Source organism: Trachemys scripta, chromosome 19 (genome assembly GCF_013100865.1).
Source record: "Trachemys scripta elegans isolate TJP31775 chromosome 19, CAS_Tse_1.0, whole genome shotgun sequence".
NCBI lineage: Eukaryota > Metazoa > Chordata > Testudines > Emydidae > Trachemys > Trachemys scripta.
Window position 1 is genome coordinate 3078306 of NC_048316.1, and position 14954 is coordinate 3093259.

General features: G+C 41.4%; 1 long non-coding RNA gene across 1 annotated transcript in view; it reads right to left on the reverse strand.

The window, feature by feature from the left end:
• The window catches only part of LOC117868011, a 33840-nt gene extending 30698 nt beyond the window's left edge, over positions 1–3142 (reverse strand). The window contains exon 1 of the long non-coding RNA XR_004643554.1: positions 2960–3142. This is a non-coding gene — a long non-coding RNA (uncharacterized LOC117868011). The remainder of the gene's footprint in view (positions 1–2959) is intronic.
• Positions 3143–14954: the final 11812 nt, after the last annotated feature.

The following is a 14954-nucleotide window of genomic DNA, read 5'->3' on the forward strand; positions in this document are numbered from 1 at the left end:
TTATGCCCAAATACATTTGTTTGTCTCTAAGGTGCCACAAGGACTCCTCGTTGTTTTTACTTTCCTGAAGGTGTCTCATCCAAGGACTGATTCAATTCAGCTTGGTGTATATGTTTGGGGTTTTGTGCAATTCCTAAAGCCTGAATTCTCACCTCTGCTCTGCCTGAATTTAAGGAGGATTTTTCATCACCACCGAGACAGTATGAAAAATATTTCAGACTGAAGATGAAAGCAAAGAATGTTGCTCATCTGAGGACTTGGATAATAGAAAGTGTTTTTCCATTCTGACTGGAATTTGACTGCTATTTCAGCTCTCTGGACTCACAGCAGTGGGAAGGCAAACCATTCAAAACAAATGAACTCATTAAAAGAAAGAGAGAGATACACAATAATTAACTGAAATTCTCAAGAATAAAATTATCACAAAAATAATTTGGGTTTTCCAATCTCAGTTGCATTTTTGGCTGATCCTGTGTTCAAGCACTCCTGTATCATTTACTCACTGTACAAACCTTAATTGTAATGGTTGGATGTGATCCAAAATCCATGATGTAGAAATGATAAGTAACTGGGTGCACAAATTAGAACAATTATATCTAAATCAAATTCAATTCATCATGTAATCACAAAGATCAACATACCAAAGGGCACGTGCAGTAAATTAAAAGCCTGGGAGATAACAATTGAACAAGGTTCCTGAGAAGTGTGACTGGAGATGAAAAAAGTGATTGATTGATTGATTTATTGCAGAGTTTGGCAGAGCTCTGGGAACTCTGAAAAAATGTGAACTTTCATTTTACCTGTAGAAAAGCTTTTCACAGCCTAAAATTCCTTTCCTCACATATGATATGAGTCTACAATCATTCTGCTGAGGCTGCCGTCCCATCATTTTGGCAGCTGGCAGATAGAACCCTACTCCAACCTACTCCTACCCCCTTACCAGAAAGCTTGTTGAGAAGTGCAATACTTTGGGCTGCCTGTCATCTTTCCTAATGAAGAAGCAGCCTGCTGCGTGAAGGGGACTATATCTATATGCATATCCAGAGGTGGGAAATGATCAGCTGCTCCATCAAGATGGCATAACATTGCAATTCCATGCAAGGAAAAGTGACTCAGAAGACGATGAGTGATGAGTATGAACACAAAAGTCGAATGGGTGAGAAACTTCATATACTCAGGCTGAGCTGATGCTCTTCATGTCTGTCAGCTTTGCACTTCATTTGGTAGCTGCATTCAAGTTTCTCGCCATTATCCCCAGAGACTCACCTGCACTCACTTGCTTTTTGGATTTTTTTTTCAAAATTTTTTACAGTATTTTTATTTTAAAAAGGAAAGAAATGGAAATTAGTGGTGTCCAGGCGTCCATGAAGTGAATTCTTTTTGCCTTGGCTTCTGTGATACCTAACAAAACCCCTTTCCCTGCCCCACTGCATTTAAAGAGTTGTTTTTAATTCCAACTCTCAGCCATAGCTCCTAATTCAAAATCTGGTCCCTCCTTTAACTGCAAGAAAAGCAATGATTCAACCAAGTGAACAGCAACATGTGAGGAGGGTTCATGCCACTGGGCACTGTCACATGGGGTGGCAATTCTGGGGTCAAGGGGACACCTCCCCACTCTTCCACAGGCAAACAATGGTCAAACCTGATTTTTATTTTTATTTAAATATGTTGGTGCTTGTAGAAGTGCAAGGGGCTCATTGTGCTGTCAAGAGCCAGGAACAGTGCGCCAGAGACACTGAGCTTTGGCACCGTGGAAATGAGCTGTTGTCACTACGCTGAAGCTTTGCACATGGGACTACTGATTTCAGATGCCACAATATTTAGAGGCCCAATTTCAGATGTCGGACAGGGAGCTGATTGTCAGAGGGCAAGTGCTCACCACTTTCTGAAAATCAGACCCCTTCCTCAGACTCCTTCATGGGGTTTCAAACTGGGCACTGCAAAATCATTAGACGCTTTTGAAAATCTTCGCCTACGTGCATGAGGCACCCTGTGTTATTATTTCTCAAACCGCCCTGAGTGAATTCCCAGTGTCTACTGTGTCTCCACCCGTTTTGATAGGGAGGGTGTCACCCAAAAGCTAGAGACCTCCACCTGTGCAAACAGGGCTTGGGGGGTTGCCTATGCAAATCGGGGTTCTATTAACCTTCAAAATGTGTGTCCAGTTCCCACTCACATGCCCCACTGACTCAGTGCATTTGACCCAATAGGATTACTCCATACAAATGAATGAAACACAAAGAATTGAGGCCTCTTCCAATATCACATCCAGTTGGCTTCCCTATTTACATGGGATTGGCTGGGTTGTTGACAGGTAATATCACCACTCAGCCATGAGCTGCTCATACTGCAGGGGCTAGGACAGTGGCTCTCAGACTTTTTTACTGGTGACCCCTTTGACATAGCAAGTCTCTGAGTGTGATCCCCTTATAAATTAAAAACACTTTTTATATATTTAACACCACTATAAATGCTGGAGGCAAAAGGAGTTTGGGGTAGAGGCTGACAGCTCGCGACCCCCCATGTAATAACCTCGCGACCCCGTGAGGGGTCCCGACCCCCAGTTTTAGAACCCCTGGGCTAGGGGAAGATGAGACAACACTCACCTTTTGGTTCAGAAATAAAAGATCTTCCTTTATGTTAATACACAGCCAGGATCAAAGTTCCATCACATTGTGAAGAATCAAATTAGAGCATTTCTAGAGACATATCAGAAGGTAAACAAGTAATGTGCTGTAGGGCTTACTCAGTATGCAATAGCTCTTTTATTTCCCCTTAACCACTAACCACATTCTGTTTGATCAATGCGCAAGAAAGCATCTTTGCTGTGGGGCCCAAACAAGTGGCATATAGTAAAGGCGAGGCAGTATTTATCACAGTTAAAGATAAGCAAAACTGTCTTCTGCAGTTTAAGCCGTTAATAAGAGCTACATCCAGTGTTTTGCTATAGGGCACTTACCTGGCTGTTGTTGATTTGCTGTTTTGTATGTGCTTTTTTTCTTTTCTTTTCTTTTTCCAATCTCCTTGCTGCCATTAGAAGTGTATTGGATTCTTGTGTTTAAAATTGCAAGCAGGTACTTTGAACTAGTGTTAGTTCTTTAAATATATGCTGTATCTTCATGTGTCATGCAGCCAAGCACATCAGAAGCTGCAAAGTAATAGGCAATTACTGCTCTTAAACAGACAAGGCACTCACTGAAAGAATGTGCTGCATCTTAAATTATCCATAAACTCTCTAATAGTGCTTCTATTAATACCTGATTTCTGGCACGTTCCTAATTATCATGTTCCTTATCAAGCCGCCACCTTCCTCTGACAAGTAAGTGCCTGTGCAGAGGAGAAGAGGACAGGCGAAACTGTTCAACTGAAATCTGTTAAGCAAACGTGCAGCTAGACTGCTTGAAGGCCTGCGTGATTGTTTAGCAATACGCACAGCATTATGTTACTGTGCCACAATGTGTCGGGGACGACAGTCTTAGCACAGGAACTTTTGTCTCCATAGAACTAGAAAAGCATTTTTACATCAGCAGTGCTGAGCTGAGCCTCGGGGGACCAGACAGCAAATGTGAAAAATCGGGACAGGGTGGGGGGTAATAGGAGCCTATACAAGAAAAAGACCCCAAAATCGGGACTGTCCGTATAAAATCGGGACATCTGGTCACCGTAGGGGAGCCCGTGCTTTCCTCATGGCCACCTCCAGCAATCTCTCATTTGGCCTCCAGTGTCTCACCCATTATCACATAGCATGTCATTTCGCATTCCCCTCTAAGTGCTTATTTCAGGGGGGAAATATTTGGAAGCATCACAAAGACAGTAATGGGAATCTACACCATGCTGTTTTGTCAAATTCTCCCTGGCTTTTCCTTGCGCTCTTTGGCAGGAACCAGCCCCTCTCTCTCTTCTGGAAAAAATAAGGTGCTACCACTGGCTCCCCCGGAGGTGCCTTCTGTTCTGTGCATTTTACAAACATGAGCCTGATTTGGAAAATGCAACACGGAAAGGAATAAAGTCACTAAAGTTTGGTTCCATGCAGTCCACGGTGCAGAGCTGCCAGCAGGAGGAACATGCACGCACTGTATTTAAGACCTGGTTAGAAATGCCAGGCTCCCTTCCTCTTGAACCATTACACACTCCAGCAGAATGAGAATGTGCAATTCATGTCTCATTAAATTTTTTTTGAAATATTATCCTTTTGCCTTCTCTGCATTTCCTCCCTATTAAACAAAACTAGAGCTTCCTTTGGAGAATACAAGCAATTTGTTACCATAACAACACCTTTTCTCTCCCACTCAGCGAAGTTTAAATACCAGCTTCCCTTTGACTGTATTTTTTTTCCCCCTGGAGACTAACTGCCACCGTCTCGCTTGCAGAAGTAGCTGTGGTGATAGGCAAAGAATTCCTCTCCAAATGCTGCTGGTTCAGGTGCCTGCCAGTGTTAATTCAAAGTGACAAAATCTCAGGCTGGATCCATCTGTACATGCAATTATTTTCCATGTTTTCTCAGTTTCACAAACTGGCTCTTAGCTCTCCTTAGCTGCCCAGCCACTTTGATAATTTGCGCATCAGGGAACAGAGCCGTCGAATGGTGTTCTGCCAATGTGTTACTTGGCCACTATCACCACCAGTCTCCATTGTATGGTTTACATGCTGAATGCTTTCTTCTGCTATTTGACCAGCTTTAGTGACAAGGGTATTAATTAGTCTGCACTTTCCATTTAGCTCATCCACATTACTGTGAGAATCATAGAATATCAGGGTTGGAAGGGACCTCAGGAGGTCATCTAGTCCAACCCCCTGCTCAAAGCAGGACGAATGCCCAACTAAATCATCCCAGCCAGGGCTTTGTCAAGCCCGACCTTAAAAACCTCTAAGGAAGGAGATCTCACCACCTCCCTAGGTAACCCATTCCAGTGCTTCACCACCATCCTAGTGAAAAAGTTTTTCCTAATATCCAACCTACACCTCCCCCACTGCAACTTGAGACCATTACTCCTTGTTCTGTCATCTGGTACCACTGAGAACAGCCTAGCTCCATCCTCTTTGGAACCCCTTTCAGGTAGTTGAAGGCTGCTATCAAATCCCCCCTCATTCTTCTCTTCTGCAGACTAAACAATCCCAGTTCAATCAGCCTCTCCACATAAGTCATGTGCTCCAGACCCCTAATCATTTTTGTTGCTTCCGCTGGACTCTTTACAAGAAAGATGTGGAAAAATTGGAGTGTGGGGCCCAAAACTGGACACAGTACTCCAGATGAGGCTTCACCAATGTCAAATAGAGGGGAATGATCACATCCCTCGATCTGCTGGCAATGCCCCTACTTATACAGTCCAAAATGCCATTAGCCTTCTTGGCAACAAGGGCACACTGTCAACTCATATCCAGCTTCTCGTCCACTGTAACCCCTAGGTCCTTTTCTGCAGAGCTGCTTCCTAGCCATTCGGTCCCTAGTCTGTAGCAGTGAATGGGATTCTTCCATCCTAAGTGCAGGACTCTGTACTTGTCCTTGTTGAACCTCATCAGGTTTCTTTTGGCCCAATCCTCTAATTTGTCTAGGTCCCTCTGTATCCTATCCGTACCCTCCAGCGTATCTACAACTCGTCCCAGTTTAGTGTCATCTGCAAACTTGCTGAGGGTGCAGTCCACGCCATCCTCCAGATCATTAATGAAGATATTGAACAAAACTGGCCCCAGGACTGACCCTTGGGGCACTCCTTTTGATACCAGCTGCCAACTAGACATGGAGCCATTGATCACTACCCATTGAGCCCGACGATCTAGCCAGCTTTCTATCCACTTTACAGTCCATTCATCCAGCCCATACTTCTTTAACTTGCTGGCAAGAATACTGTGGGAGACCGTATCAAAAGCTTTGCTAAAGTCAAGGAACAACAGGGCCTGTCACAGATTGGAAAGCTCACATCTATGCTTTCTGGAACCTCTTCGGGGTGGGAATCAGGATGGAAAACCATTTTTTTAGAAGATTTCAACTATTTCCTGGATTCTGTTTGGTCAGAAATGGTCCGAGAACAACTTCCGATGACATTTCTGATCCCACCTGAAAGCAGGAAGTGCAGAAGAATATGGGATGTTTTAAAAAGGGAAGTGATTTATCAGATATTTTCTAACTTCAGAGGAGTTCAGCATTTAGTCTGAGTTAGGGAGGAGGTTTGCACTATATTTTTACACTACCTGAACAAGGGATAGGTCTGGTTCAAATAGCCCCCAAATAATTATGTATGGTTATCCTCTTTCAGTTGTTATTATTAGTAGTAGTGTTTGGATAGGGCCAGCATTCTGCCAGGGGCTTTTACAAACCCAAGGTTAGTTGTAATAAAGGAATTTAGCAGTAGTTTGGTCAAAGGGCCTTCATTTCAGTAACTTACTTGGGAACATATAATTCCTCTGAGAAACTGACTTCCTTGGTAGCCTCTATTTTTCTCTGTGTCAAGCAATCATCTTTTCTCCACTCCTTCCTCCTTTCAAATTACCTAGTCAATATATTTATCTAGTGAGGTGCCAGTTTCTTATTTGTAATTTAATCCTGACAATACAGTGGTTCTTAAATGCCAGTAGCTTTGATTTTTTTTTTTTCAAATCAAGTTGAAAGCTCCCCAGACCTCTGAGATAAAGTAAAGCTTAAGAACTTTGTTTTTAATGTACTTCACATAAGAATTTTTAATACTGCTGTCTGTTATAATTCTAGATCCTGCCGCTGGACTCTTGCTGTGCAATTATATAACCTTGTTATGTAAACATCAAAATTAAATGCACAGGATGAATCAACTAAACTAAGTTCACTTACAGAGATCAAAAACATCATAACACGGCCAATGGGACCAAGGCCAAAACAGCACAGTGAGGGAATTCAGTTCAGTCTCTAGAAATCAGAATCTGAAAAAAAATGTATATAGATATCATTTTAAATATTAAGAGCCACTGAAGAATGTTCATGAGACGGCTGATTTCACAAGGGACTGGATAGTAGCTCAGAGGGTTGGAAATGGACAATGGACTCTTTCAACTCTATCTTCCCAGTTCAAATCCAGCCTAGGACAGTAGTGACTAACAATTGTTAACTATCTGATAGTTCTTCAGCCGGTGGTCTCCGTGCAGCTCTTGGTGGACTGGTGTCCTGGCAGATCACAAATCGTTCTAGCTGACTCTCTTCCTGATAACCTGAGGCTGAGGACCAGTTGGCATGGAAGGTAAGCCACCCTTTGCCAAGTCACTCCAGCTCAGGGAGAAGGCTGTGTGTGCACAGGTCATGTACAGCTTGTCTGTGCAAAAGTATCTTGTTAGCCTGCTCTCCGCTCTCCATCATCTACTGCTTGTCTCATCCACCTGTTACACCCGTGTCTTTCTGACGGCAAGCTCTTTGGCATATGGGCTATCACTTACTATGTGGCTCTTCCATATCGAACATGGTGGGGCTCCAATGAAAGTAAGGCTTCTTGGCACTACAAGAGTCTAAGTGAATGAACGAATGAATGAATGGTGAACTTGTGCAGTTATTGACCATACTGTCTATGAAGAGAGAGAGGAGGCTTCCTTCACCCAGGCTGTCACTTTTCACCTCCACAATATTAAATTAATTTTATTTCATGATGGCCCATGCATTAACAGCCATGTAAACTGTAGTATAGTGTTATATTGCATTATAGCACAATTTATTTGGTATAAAATATTACGAAATCCTGAAGTTTGTGGATAGATCACCATTTAAAGTGACATTTTCCCCTCTTCAGAAGGCCGGAAAAAAGGCCAATGCCCTAGTTATTTTATCTCCGAATCACCTTAGCTTTGGTGGATTTAAATCAAACTCTGAATGTTTTCACACTGTACAGAACTTCTAGGACCTTGCTACACTGGCCAGGAATGGGATCCATAATTCCTAACCAGTGGTCACTGTGTTGGAAGCTGTAGTGTAGACAGGATGTAGACTTTAGGACCAGGGTTAGAAGACACTGCGGTAAAACGCTGGCGCCCTATCCACACTCCCAGCCAATGGGAAGCTTACCAGACAATGAGATTTGCACATATGTAAATATGGGAGAATTGGACAAAGGGATGTGAGACTCACAGAGTCAAAACCTACAGGAGGGTTTATGTGAACCCCTGCAAACTGAAACCTCTGGGTTAAATGCAGCTCTAGTTTGAGATTGTCCAAGCTGTCTAGGGATCTAGACACATAGCTCCCATTATGGGGGTCATGTGTCTAAATCCCCTCATCAGTTTTGACAATCTCAATGCTAGTCTGTATCAGCTACACATGTGGATTAAGGGCAGTATACAACTCTCATAGCCAAAACATGTAAGATGTCCTGGTCAGAGCCACCCTCTATGATACCATTTACCCAAATGAAATCAAAGAGTATTGCAGAGTATGGGCATCAGTGTGTGACTGATTCAAAAAGACATAAAAGGGATTGACAGGAAGAAATATTCAAAATGTCAAAAGACTTGACATAGAATTTACATGGGCAGGAAAACTGATACAGAATATCAGATGCTTAAGAATCTCTAATGTAAAAGAAAAAACATTTCTGAAAATACAGGAGGCAGGCAAACTGAGTAGAAAGAAAGAAAGAAAGAAAGAAAGAAAGAAAGAAAGAAAGAAAGAAAGAAAGAAAGAAAGAAAAGTCTTCCTAAAGCCTGATACTAAAACCCATAAGAAATAAGAAAATGGAATGAGGTGTTTTCAACATCTCTTTTTATAGTATCAGATTATATTGATTTGCTGCAATCAATTATCAGCTTTTCACTTTCAGCAGCCAAAGAGCCTGTGTATAATATACAGAAGTGGGGAAATACTGCCAAACAGCTTCCATGCATATTCATTCAAATTATTAAATATATTAGCTTCAGCTGTGTTCACACCCCTTTTGTGTTTGCTTTCTGAAAATATCCTAGAAATCCATCTTTGCTAGTTTGAAAATACATAAATAGCTCAAATGCTTGAATATTTACTAGAAGCAAATTTGGAATTGCAGAATTAACCAACAACTGTGCAAATTTTGAATGTCAAATAGAAAATGTTATGCTTGAAAATACAATTTGAAATTGAAACTTTTGTTGATGTATTCATAAATCATCCACTCAGGGAATGGAGATAACGTTATGTGACTTGTGCAGCAAGGCAGCACCACATAGATTTTGAATATTCTCAGCGAGCTGCTTGCAAAGGATCTGGACACCAAGAACTATTCTCTGAAAATGTTCATGAATAATTTTGAATAATGAATGAATTCAGGAATTTAGCAACATGTCCAAAGACAATTTCCAAACAGAAACCGGTGTGGAATTCTGTGTATAAATTGCTCACTCTCTGTTGGGGCCCCATTTTCAAGGTATCTAAATTAGGGTAGCCCATTCTTCATTTGGGTACCCAAATGCCCATTTTAGGCACCTAAGCCCCAGTCTTTCAAGTGATTCCATGCAGAAAATCTTACAAGACTGAGGTCTTTCATGCTGATTTGAGCACCCAAATTGGGAATTTTTACCTAGGGCTTCATCCAACTCCCATTGAATCCAATTGGAATGTTGACTCAAAGAAAAGTTGGATCAGGCTCTAGGGGTCAAATTTGAAAAATAGGCTCACAAGGATTTTCAAAATCTTCCAAGTGATTTAGGAGCATAAATCCTCTTGAAAGTCAAAGGGACCTGTGCTCCTAAATCATTAAGGCACCCTTGATAGTCCCTTTGCCATTGTATAAACCATCAGAATTCAAGCCACCATCACCTCATGGAAGAAAGTATTTATTCAAAAATCAAAATCATTTACAACGTTAGTAGCTTTCCATACCTATGAGAGAGATGCAACTTCTGACAGAAGTTTCTTTAAGAAAGAAAGAAAGAATTTGGTCTTCCCTAAGCCTGATGATAGGTCCATAAATGAAATTAAAATGGAGGTTTTTTTAAATGAACTCATAAAAGTTTTTGATGGAAAAACACTTTATTCTTATAACTTTTTTATGACATCTATTCACATTTTTCCTTTCACCATGAATTTTTAATGACTTGTAATTTTTTTTTTACTAATTCATTTTTAATCCTCCACAAGAAAAATTCACATTCCAAGGAAATTCCCCTTTCAAGCCAACTATTGCTGGCACCATTAAGAAAGATGGTCTACAAAGATGTACCTCACCCACACTACCAGATAGTCCATGCCAGTTATCATGGTGGTTTTTGAGATGTGAACATTCATCCATTAGGAATCGGACTGAGACCCTCCAACTCATTTCGTGCACCATACTACACCAGAAGACCAGCAGATAGAAACAGTTCTCCATAGTGCTAATCTGGACTGAATTTACACTGGTAACCTTTGCCCTGTGCAATCATCTGAGCTGTCCAGTCCTCCATTCCCACATGCCTCTACTTTTTATTAACAGGCCTGTTTAATGTTATGTAGTTTAAGAATTCCTTAATAACTGGCTACATTTAGTATATACCTGTGGATCAGGCTCTAAAAATGCTATATATTACTATTATTGAATTTGCCAAATGCCTTCCATGGGCTTCACCTAGAGCATCATTCCTTAAATGACACTTATTTTGTGCCTGTGCATTGGAAAGATTGGCAGCGCAGTGAGGAAAGCGTCAGGTCCCAGGACTTCAGCACCGCTGCCAACTCACAGCTGAAGTACCCACAAGAAGATGAAACCCACCAGCCTGGCACCACAGCAGTGAGGTAAAAATGATTAAGGAGATCGTCCATTTTTTTTATCCCTCACTAAATGTCATGCTTCGGGGGACTATAGCCAAGAAAAGTTCAAAGTAATAATATCAGAAATCTGCTTCTCTTTTCCGTGTGACATTTTATTGTGATATGAAATAGCAGAGGATAAAAGCACTAATGGGGATATTTGGTTCCTTCTTTCAGTGAGCATTTTAAATACAGACTGGCTGTGACTCACATTTATTATGATATATGCAAATCTTTAAGGGCCTCATTCACAAAGCCAAGCCAGGTACACGCATATTCTTTTGTGGAATTTACTCTGTGTGAGGAAAAGCCTAAAAGATTATTACTGCCATCCAAAGTTTCTGCTTTCCACCGCTCTTTGAATCATTATACCATTAGGCTCACATACAGTGGAAGACCTACTCCCTGGCATGGAACAAAAACCATATTCCCAGCTGAGACGGATAGTATATGGTTTCCAGAAATGTCCATAAAGCTAGAAAGGGAGGATGGTTTTCTGGTTAACATGATGGCCTTCTGTTCTCAGCTCTGCCATAGACACCCTGTGTGACCTTGGGTGACTCATTATATCTTTGAGCCTCAGTTCCCCATCTGTAAAATGGACATAACAATCTTTCCTTTCTCCCATCCTTTGTCTGTCTTGACTATTTAGATTGTAAGCTCTTTAGGGCAGGAACTACCTCTCTCCTACAATGGGACCCTGATTTCAAGGGATCTCTGACTGCTACTGTAACACAAATAATAAAAGACAGTGATACCAGAGGGTCATTAGTTATCAGTGTGTCTGCCCTGAGGTCCTAGAGATACAGATCTGCTTCCACTGCGAATGCTATTTGAAGAACGTCCTGCATGCATATATTCCAAAAAGAAGAAACATATTCTAGCCTTATATCCCCGACTATTACAAAAGGGCACCAAGAAAAGGTGCTTTAATTATTGCACGAGTTCTTCTCTATCATCTCAGCCTCTATTAAAATGTTTCCTGGAGAGTGTGAGTCCCTGTAATAATTGGATGCATATTTTCTCTTTAGTGTCTGAAGTGATTAGCTTTTCTGCTCTTATATCTCTGTATCCACGTAGTTAGTGGTTGAGATGGGGATACTTTTTGGATCAACCTTTCCAGTCAGCACTCTTCCCTGGTGACTGAGCAAGGCTGAGCAAGCCCTTAGGGAAGTAATTAGTCCATGTCACAAATCCAAAGCCACGTCAGAAGCATTGGACCAAAACGCTGAGGGAAAAAGCACTCCCCTCCATACTGAGGGCAACAATCCCACACTGGCATGTGGAGAAGATGAAATGCATGTGACTTTAGAGTATATAAAGGTCTTTCAATGCCTAATTTCTATAGGATCAAATCCTGTCACCCTCACGCATCCTCACTTAGGCAAAACTCCAACTTGGCCACATATTTCTTTGATTACATGTATGTGCTTATTTTAAATCAAAAAGAGCAAGCGGATACACAATAGAAAGGAGGCAAATAATTGAGCTATAAAATATAACTTTAATAAGATTTGGCTCCCTTTAATGTTTATGAGGTGAGTTGATTTGTGGGTTTTTTTTAACTTTCATTTCAGGTTGATTCCTATCCTAATTAGATGCTATTATTGCACTCCTACAAATAATCTTTCAAACCAAAGTCCATTCCGCAGAGAGTGATCAAAGGATGGTTTAATTAAATTTTCATGTTTAATTCTCTACTTTCATTTCTGCTGTCTCTTTTTGTCTAATAAATGCTATCAGAGGAGGAGGAGGAGAACTAGCTGAATGGTGCAGACCTGTGCTGACTGCAATGTGTTTTAGGGTCTGTTCCAGAGCCCAATGGGAGTCTTTCCCTTGACTTCATTACATTTAGTATCAGGCCCTTGAACCGAAATGCCTTGTGCTGTAAGTTATAATCTTTTCCTTCCAGGGGCTGGGCTAATGATGACCTAAAAGGATTTCCTCCAGTTTTGTCTGTGATTCTGAGCTTCAGTGCTCCCATCCTCTGCCAGCTTAAATGTTATACTTAATTTAGGGCAATAACGTTTAAATTATTAATTGTCTGCTACACCAATAAATTATACATTTTGTAAATGAATATTCAAGTCCTAATTCAAAGCAGCAGATGTGAAAAGAAAATGTTCACACACAAATACAATTCTAAATCATGGCGTGTTTTTATTTTTATGGGAAAGGTCTATTTGCGAGGAGGCAAAACAAGATGAAAATAATCACCAAAAAGATGGCATGGGATGGGAGAGGCAGGAGACCACGTTTTAAGGGGCTTCTCAGCTCAGGCTCCAATTTTATGTCAGCAGTTTGATGAACATGAACCCCCCAGATGTTTGTGTGCAAGTGGCACCTGAAGGCATTGTTGGTGCAATTTTGGAGGAAGTCATTAAAAACTTCAGATTTTACTCACCATCTCTCCTCTATTCCCCAGGCCACGTCCCACGCGGGATGAGATGGGTGTTCATACAAAGTATCAGGGTGAGCTGAGGGTTTTATAAAAGGAACCAAGGTTAAATAATGACAGACACTGTGTCTGACTGCTAGGAAGGTCTCGATAACTCTGTGACGATCACTTACATGTGGACATTAACAACATGGGGCCATAATCATCCCTGCCAGATCTCCACTGGCTTTGTGGCAGTTATCCCAGGGGTGCATTTTGACCCATCGCTAGAAGGGTAACCAAACCTTAGACTTCAGTACTTCTGTCTGTCCCCCCCAGACAACTAAGAGGAGATTGTGCCTCTCCTGATCAGCACTGCACAGATCAGCTGGGTTCATTGTGATGGCTTTTATGGGGCTGGGCTGCAGGAGAATGCAGGAAATCTCCCCTCCCCTTGCACAACCCGTGTGAAGGTCTCCCAAAATATCGAGTCCTGTGCAATGGGGCATGTAGTACTGGAGACTGTCCCTTTAAGGGAGCACAGGGTCTGCTCACTCCTTTGCTCCCTCTTCTTGGTGGTGCAGATCTGCACAGCCCTCTGAGGTGTTATGAATGTCACAATCTAACCCCAAGGCGCTAGGGACAATGGAAGGTTGAACTTTTGATGCCCCTGTGTTCAGGTCACTGCTGGAGATGGGATGCAGGATTAGATGGACCTACAGTCTGAGCTGTTATGGCAACTAAACTAAGCTTGTGCTTACAATGATGCTATGCAAATATTTCCATCCTTGGAAATTGGATTGGAGAAGTCATGCTGCTGACCTGCATGGGGCTTTTCATTTGACGAGCTGAAATTGTGTGTGATGCATGTACCTTGATAAGGAGGCAAACTGGTTCCAATCTGTACAGTGTCACACGCAACTATTTAGTTTTATGTCTCCTAAACATCCAAGAAATGTCCCATTCTGTTACATCTGGAAATGATCTGGACTTTATAAGAAGTTAAACCCCGACCCCAGGAGATGGAAGGTTTTGCAGTCTGCATACTATTGTTAATGAAAAATAAATTACAGCCCCGTACTGTGCAGTATGCATGCAAGCTCTTTTATGAGCATCTCTGACTTATGTTGCTTTGTGGTTGGCTTGCTGGGTAATTTTTGTCATTTGCATGTTCTGTATGTTGATCATTTCGGCCTTTCCACATGGATTAGTGACACTGTAGATGCCGGAGAAGGGGAAGAGCTAGTCAAATCAAATTAACTGACTTTGACAAGCTCAAGACAGTGCAATTTACTATCATAATTCACTGAATATATGAGGGCATTCCAATCACTCTAGGAAAAGGCTGGGAAATATTTGTTAGAGTTTGGGGAATACCTTAGAAAAAAAATGTTTGCAAATATTTGCTGTGCTGAGTTAATGTCCCCTTTATGTTCTTTATGTTTGTTTTTCTGCAGATGCAAGTGATCGTATTTTTCTTCTTAAAAAAAAAAAAGCTTGCAAAAAACTAATTTTGAAGTTGCACCCACAAGATCCCCAGGAAACCACATATTATATTTGCACATAAGAAATCAAAGGTTAGAAAGAGTATTGCATGCCTGTCCTGAACAAACACAATTAGCCAGTGCATTGCAGCCCTGCATTGCTCACACAGACCTATTCGCTCAAATGACAGTTAAAAAAGCTTAACAAAAAAAAGAACAGGAGTACTTGTGGCACCTTAGAGACTAACAAATTTATTAGAGCATAAGCTTTCGTGGACTACAGCCCACTTCTTCGGATGCATATAGAATGGAACATATATTGAGGAGATATATATACACACATACAGAGAGCATAAACAGGTGGGAGTTGTCTTACCAACTCTGA